The sequence below is a fragment of the Enhydra lutris genome, unplaced genomic scaffold (assembly GCF_002288905.1).
Source record: "Enhydra lutris kenyoni isolate GAN:26980312 unplaced genomic scaffold, ASM228890v2 scaffoldscaffold42, whole genome shotgun sequence".
In the NCBI taxonomy this organism is placed as follows: Eukaryota; Metazoa; Chordata; class Mammalia; order Carnivora; family Mustelidae; genus Enhydra; species Enhydra lutris.
The window spans coordinates 12,627,961-12,635,585 of record NW_019154126.1 but is presented as its reverse complement, the minus strand read 5'-3'; positions in this window follow the sequence as shown (position 1 = coordinate 12,635,585).

Genomic DNA, 7,625 nt, shown 5'->3' with positions numbered 1-7,625 from the left:
CAGGGAAGGTAATATTTCAAGTAGGCTTCCAGAGAAGCAAGATAGTTTTTTTTTTTTTCTTTTTTTAAGTGAAGAACATTTTTAAGGATGTATCCCCTAATTTTAACCTGATTTCAGTTTATCACCCAATTTTACTTGTGCGTGTTGCAAGGTAGCTAGTGAACAGAAGGAAACGAAAACATTCTTGAGATCCCTCGTGTTCTGTGAGCAAGATCTCAGGATTAGTTTTAAAGGGGAACGAAACCCCAGCAAGCTAGGTTCCACAGTTCTGAGCACTGCTTTTCTCCCAGACTGTGTGTTACATGCTGAGTTGTAGCCACAAGCATGTTATTATTAAAACTATTTAAGGCTGGAGTCTTAAGCCTCTAAAAATAGACTGGGAAGGGCCCCAACTGCAAGTCACGCCCTTTTGTTATTATGTCTCAGTGAGTGTCACAGACTTGGTTGCCTCCTGTTGAGTATTATTTAAATTAAAACTTTTAAATGTGCCGTAAAGCACATCTTTCGTAGTGTTCAATTTGCCTTGTAAGTTACATAAATTGATTGTCAATTTTTCCAGAACTACAGTATTTAGTGTCTCATCCAGCCCATGTCCTCCTAAAATAATCTTAGAGATTCTCGATGGTCTTAATTTAAATAGGTGCTTTGATTTTATAGGTTTTCAAAATAGTTTTTATTGTGTTCCTATTTATGTTGGATTTTGTTTGAAGAATTCTTGAGGGCTGTATTACCCTTTCATAAAGTGAGATGCCATATACAGTGTTTAAAAGAGGGTCTTGATATGGCTAACATTTTAAATATCCTTTAAATATGAGAATTCTCTCTTGTATGCTTTCCTATGACTTCACTGTGATTAAGGTCAACATGACTATAAGTATATTTGTTCTCATGATGACGGTTTTGAAAAATAAATTTAGAGATTTTTCTTAAGTATAAACAGCTTTGATTTTGCATTTTATACTTGCACCCAATTATTTTCTTTTAAATGGCTATATCCTTCCCTTGTATTTATTCATAATTATACTGGCTATTACTCTGGCCATTTCTTGTGCCCAAAACCCTAGTAATTAAAGGCATGTGTTTTGTACAAGATTCAAATGATAGCTATTAATGCTGTAACCTGTATACGTATCATGTTAATAAAATCATCTAGTTTGGGGGCCCCTGGGTGGCTCAGTCGGTTAAGCACCTGCCTTCAGCTCAGGTCATGATCCTGAGGTCCTGGGATGGAGCCCCACATCGGTCTCCCTGCTCAGCGGGGAGTCTGTTTCTCCCTCTGCCCCTCACCCTGCTCGTGCTTTCTCTCAAATAAATTAAATTAAATTAACCTCTAGTTTGCAGTGAGGCATTAGTTCCCTTGTCATAACTATGTGATAGGACATTCACAAAGGCTCATCTTCAAGGGAATGTTAAGGATCACATTTCAAAGCAAAATTGTAGTGAAAAGAAAGGATTAATCTCAAGTGCCCAGGGTTTTTTTTTCTTTTCAAAGTGATACCTGTAAATCACATTCTGTTTTTATGAAACTCTTTATCTTAATACTTAAAAATGGGGGGAAAGAATTCCTGCTTTTAGGAAGGTATGTACACATGCCATTGAAGTCTCCTTCGCACACAGTACTACTTCGCAGATACCACAGCAACAATCCACACACAGTACTACTTTGTGGATTCCAGAGTAACAATCCACACATAGTACTACTTCACAGATTCCAGAGAAACAATCCGCACACAGTACTACTTTGTGGATTCCAGAGTAACAATATGTACACAGTACTACTTCACAGACTCCAGAGAAACAATCTGCACATAGTACTATTTCAATAGCAGAGTAACAATCTATACACAGCACTACTTCACAGATTCCAGAGAAACACTCCACACACAGCACTACTTCGTGGATTCCAGAGAAACACTCCACACACAGTACTACTTCATGGATACCAGAGTAAGAAGCCACACAAAGCACTACTTACCAGATTCCAGAGAAATAATCCACACACATTAATACTTCACAGATACCAGAACAACAATCTGCACACTGTACCACTTCATGGACTCCAGAGCAACAAACCACACACAGTACTACTTGTGGATTCCAGAGAAACAATCCAACACAGGTATCTGCTTTGCAGATACCAGAGTAACAATCTGCACACAGTGCTACTTCCCAGATACCAGAGTAACAATCCGCACACAGTACTGCTTTGTGGATTCCACAGTAACATGCACCCACTGCAGTACTTCACAGATACTAGAGCAACCATGTCTGTTCCGGTCCCTCCTCCTCCCTGCTCCACTGTGTGGCTTGTCTGTGCTCCCTAATCTGCACAAACTGGGAGAAAGTCTGATCTCTGCTCTTGTCCCCCAGCTGGCATTGTTCTCTTTCAAGATCCGTTGAGGAGAAAGACGGGGTGTCCTGAGTCTGTCGAGGTACACACGGCGGGGTTGGGGCCTGAGCCTGCTCCTGCTCTTCCTTCCCTGCGCAGCACACACGGTCATGTGCGGTATAAGATTCTTCACCCAAAATTCCTCGTGGGGGGCTCCTAAGGTCAGCTCCCCATTTTCATGAAGAGGTTAGTGGAGTTGATAAGTGAGGCCTCAGGAGACCCTCAGGACTGGCCTTTTTATTTGTAAAGAAATCGGAAAGGTATTCTCTTCCTTAAATTCCCACAGCTCTGGCTATGAGGCCTTTGACCCTTCAGAGGATTTGGTGGTGATGTTTTTGATACAGGTGATCTAAGAAATCAGTTCTTGATGTTTATTCAAGAGGAATGTAGAGAGAGAAATAAGATAAATATGAAAACAATACACTCTTATCGAGAAAGGCGTCCCTGCTGGGCCAGGTCCCTAATGGAGGCAACAGAATGAGGTATTGTTTCCCTAGGAGTGTTTTTGACCACCTGGAAAAGGTTTAATACATTTCTCTCCCTCAGCTGTCCCTTGAGATCTTAAATGTTTGTCATCAAACCCTGGTGTTCCCTGAAGGCTCAGAGCTGGTTTGCTGTGTTTTTCCTCTGCTCTGGCCTGTGACCCCCACGGCCTGCCTGGTGGGGGAGGGGTAGGAGGAAGGGGAGGTGTGTGCGGAACGCTCACCTGTGAAAGGTTCGTGTTGTCATTGAAATGACGAGCCACCAAACAGGTTCTGTTTGTTCTCTTCACAGCAAGGCTTTCTCGGGCTTTTAAGTATGGGGGAAAGTTGGCATATCCTTTTCTAATCTACTCGCTGGACAAGCCCTGCTTTCAGATATCTGAGAAAAGAGAAGGCAGGGCTCTAAGCCACCAGTCCTGGGAAGATGGGGACTGGAACTGCATTGGAGGGCTGGTGGGGGGAGTGGCTGGGCCAGGAATGCAGCCACCTGCTGCCTCAGCTGACCAGTCCAGTGCAGCCCCTGCTTCCCTGCCCCTTGCCAGGTTCTCCCTCTTCCCTAAGAGCAGCAGTCCTGCTAGGGGAAAAATCTGTCTGTCTGCATGAGAAAATGCAGGATAATGACCTAAAGGCACTTCCCAGCCCACGCTTTTCAGCATAAAAAGCGTCAACCTCTGTGTGCGAGGTTTGTGGTCCTTCTAAAATGTCTCTTTATTTAAAAACAGATCATGAAACTCTTCCCTGTGAATTCCAAATTCATGAGACTTAAGAAAGGCCAACCGCTGCCGTCCAGCGGGCTCACTCGCTGTCCTGGCTACTGTCCTTCTAGGGAGGCCACTGATGACCCCAGAAGCCAGGCAGTGCCCACCCCATGCCATACCATCGGCGCACCAACCGCGCCAGCACTGCTCTGTAAGGATCTCCTTTAGGCCCGCTTATCATCTGAACCGCAGGAACTTTCTATTCAACAATGAGCTAACAATGATTTTCAGAAATGGCCCAGAAAGCCAAAATGGCAAACACGGGTTCGTCAAGCTGGGCGGGGCACACCACAAATAGCCCTGAGTCAGGGGCAGGGTCCACCAACGACCCCCCCACCACTCCGAGAACGGTGTGATCCTGGGGCGCCTCCTAGTGTTGCTTTCTGCCTTCCGATTCCCCCAGTGCCCAGATCTGTCTGCCATGGGCTCCCAAGGGCCCTTCTGCTTTGGGGGCCCGCCAGGATCTAGAGCAAAGCCGAGTAAGAAGGAATCTCCCTGTCTCCATGGCCGAGTTCGATGTAGGTTTTCCTGATTCCCACTGCTTCTTCAAGACGCTTAAGCCAGCCATTTCCCCAGCTAACCGTGTTTCTGAGGTTCAGAGAATATTTCCAAAGGGGAAACCCACCCTCATTTTGTGGAGGGCCTCGGGGGTCTACTTTCTGGGCACTGGAGCTCCTAGTGTGGCCACTTAGGTTCGGGATTCAGCGGTCACCCCGGCCCAACACCCCCTGCCTGCACTCAAGGTGGGGGCTGGGCCGCTCCGGCCTGGGGGGCCAGAGGTAGGAATTCACATTCAGAAGCAGAGGTTAATGGAATTTAGTCCTTGATAAACATGTCACACTTCATAAACCAGCCTCTCAGTGTTCGTGGGTCAAGCACAGCTGCCAAGGGTAACAACCAAATTTCTGGAAATAACCTTTAAGGAGTGGGGTGAGTGAGCAAGGAATCCATGTGTCAGGCAGAGAGGCTCCCGAGCACAGGGGGCCCTGTGTGCACACACGTGTGTGTGCTGGCATGAGCATGCACACGCGCTTCTAGGCCACAGGTGAGATCCGTCCACAGGATTCGCTGATTGCCGCTGAGTGGTGTGCGCGCCTCGAGTTGGGGACATGCAGCGGGAGGTTGGCCGTGTTATTAGAGATGAGTTCCAGTCTCCGTGGTCTTTGTGCAATCACATCACACTTCATGGAACCCACACCCCAACGTTATTGGGGTGGTAACAATAGAAGGTTCTCTCCTATTTCCAACGGGTCTTCCTGTGGTATGTGGCTTTCCAGTCCATGGGATAGGACAGAATTTATCCTGTCACTTAGACATCCTTTGGTGTCTATGCATTTTGAAATTGGGGGGAGATAACCTTTGCTTTGTGAAGACAATGTCAAAGAGGAGGAAGGTTCAGGAAGGGCCTCCCTGGCCGGACTTGCCATTCCAGCGGGGGAGCCTCACCTCCCTGGGGCTTGCTTTCCAAACCCAGCTTGGGGCACCTCGGCCAGGCTCTTCCCAGCTCACCGTCCCTGGGTTTGTGATATATCTTGTAAGGCCCTTTATTCTCCAGCCTGATCGTAAAAACCAAAGGAACTCAACTGAAGTGTTAATCATGGGCAATTGTCCGAAACTCGTAATTCATGCAGTTTAGGAGGAGAACCAAGTGGTGCTAAATAGGACCGTGTTTGCCGATTCGTCCAGCAAGTCTTCGTGTCCCTCCCTGTGCCCCAAACTGTGAGTGGTGCTAAATGTCACCGCCTGTTCCTCATGACCGCCTGTCAGGTGGCTGTGAGGACAGCATTCACAGATGAGAAAATGCAGACTCTTCTTCACAAGGGATGCCCGGTAGGGGAGGGGGTGGGGGATTAGTGGGTCCACACCCTGGTGGCATGGCGTGCAAACTCCCTGCTTCCCGCACCTTCTGCGAAGCTGCCCGAGCCTCACCAGGCTGATGCCTTTCCAGCTATCCCTTCTCCCAAGTGTGGAGAGGGCTGACCCTCTTCATTGTCACCAAAAGAGGCCACCATCTTGTGTCTCCTCTCCAGAGCCCTTCTTGTCTCTCATGCAGTCACTTCCTGTGGTGTTCTTTCTGCCCCCCCCCACTCGCTGGGGCCCATCCCCAGTTCACAGCCATGCCTCAGTTTACAGGGACTGGAGGGTGGGGCATTGCTAGGGAAGGAAGGGAAGGCAGGTGAGGACTGTCATTTCCACAGTCTGGCTTGGTTGAAAAGAGCGTCCCAGTGGGCGGAACAGAGCTGGAAAGAGGAGAGGGAAGCGGGTTGTGTTCCCGGGCCTGAGAAGGGCCCCTCCACGGGGCGTGGGTTGCTTGAACCTGCTGCTGCATGTGACCTCTGCCTCAGGGGATCCAGTTCAAAGCAGATCCTTTGGCTCCATGCCTCCACTCCCTCCTTCAGGGCTTGCTCCTGGAATCCAGAATTGCCAGTCGTGGTTTCCAACACCCCCGTGTGCAAGCCTCCCACGCACACCCTGCACACCCAGCTAGCCAAGTTCACTGGGGACACTGCCCGGGTTGCTCCTTGGCAGTCCTTTGAAGTTGTGGTTGGTACTGGAAAGGCAGCCAGGCTTCAGTGGAAAGTCTGGGACTCGGCTGCCCCAAGCATCAGGGCTCAAAGCAGGGCAAGGCCCCGCAGAGGCCCACACCCAGCCTCAGCCTCTCCCCCTGCCCGAGGCCACCCAGCTCTGGGTGGGAACCCCTCCGGAGGCCGCTGGGGCTAGACGCGGCCTCACCATCCTAAATCTCCAGCCGCACTCCACTCAGGACACAACTGCACCACAAACTGGTGGTCCTTCCCTGATCGTGTCAGGAATTATTGCATGTCGGCCAACATTTGTAGGTGACACTGAAGTTTTGTCCACCTTTTATTGGGATGCACCAGCTCTCAGAGAACTGGGCATCTCCTCACCTTGAAAGGCTCTACATTTCTTCTAATAATGACTGTTGCTGGTGTTTATTTTTTAAATTATTTTTAAGGTTTTATTTATTTATTTGAGAGAGAGAGAGAGAGAGAGAACAAGCAGGCAGAGCAGAGGGAGAGGGTGAAGTAGGCTCCCCGCTGAGCAGGGAGCCCCACACGGGGCTCCATCCCAGGACCCTGGGATCATGACCTGAGCTGAAGACAGATGCTTAATGGACTGAGCCACCCAGATGCCCTGCTGTTGGTGTTTCAACTGTGTTTTGGTACATTTCTTCCAGGAGTAACTTCTTTCAGTGCTAGTTTGGGCCAGATTTAAAAATCACTCCATTTTATCTTTAAACCAGCTTTTTTTTCTCAGCTGAATCATCCACAGGCACAGTGATTCCAAACAATCACTGGCTATTTCTAGAAATCAGATCTACCTTCAAAGGTATATTTTTCTCTAAGTGCCCTCTGCCTGATTCCAGACTCCACACTGAAACCCAAAGGGCTTCATGAGGAGCAGAGGCCACTGACAAGACCAAACCTCAGAGAAAAAAAGACTTGAGAAGCAATGAGAGCCACCTCCAGAGGCTCACAGGGCAGTCAGAACAGGGAATCTGAGGCAGCCACAGAAATTACACGGGGCAGATTTCAGGTCCAGACAGGAAACGTTAGGGGCTTTGAGCTGAGTGGAAGGGAGAGAACTGTTCATGGGAGTGTGAGTCCCATCTCCGTGGAGGTGTGTGAGCGGAGACCGTGCAAGCACTCTGGGATAGAAAGGTGTCAGGAATTGTACGCGGTGTCACCCCTTCCTAATCTGAGATCTTGTGATGTGTTCATATAGAGCAGGCTTTGTTGCTACTCTGACCTGACTTTGAATCCCAGCCCTATGATTGTTGGCCATATGACTTGACTTCTCTGCGCCTCACTTTCTTCACCTGACAAAATGGGGGTGACCCATACTCCCCTCATAAGGTTGTTGTGGGACTGAATAAAATCACATATGCTAAGTGTAGGCCTGGCACACACAATCATCACCACCACCATCACTATCATTACCACCATTACCACCACCATCAGTATCACCACCATT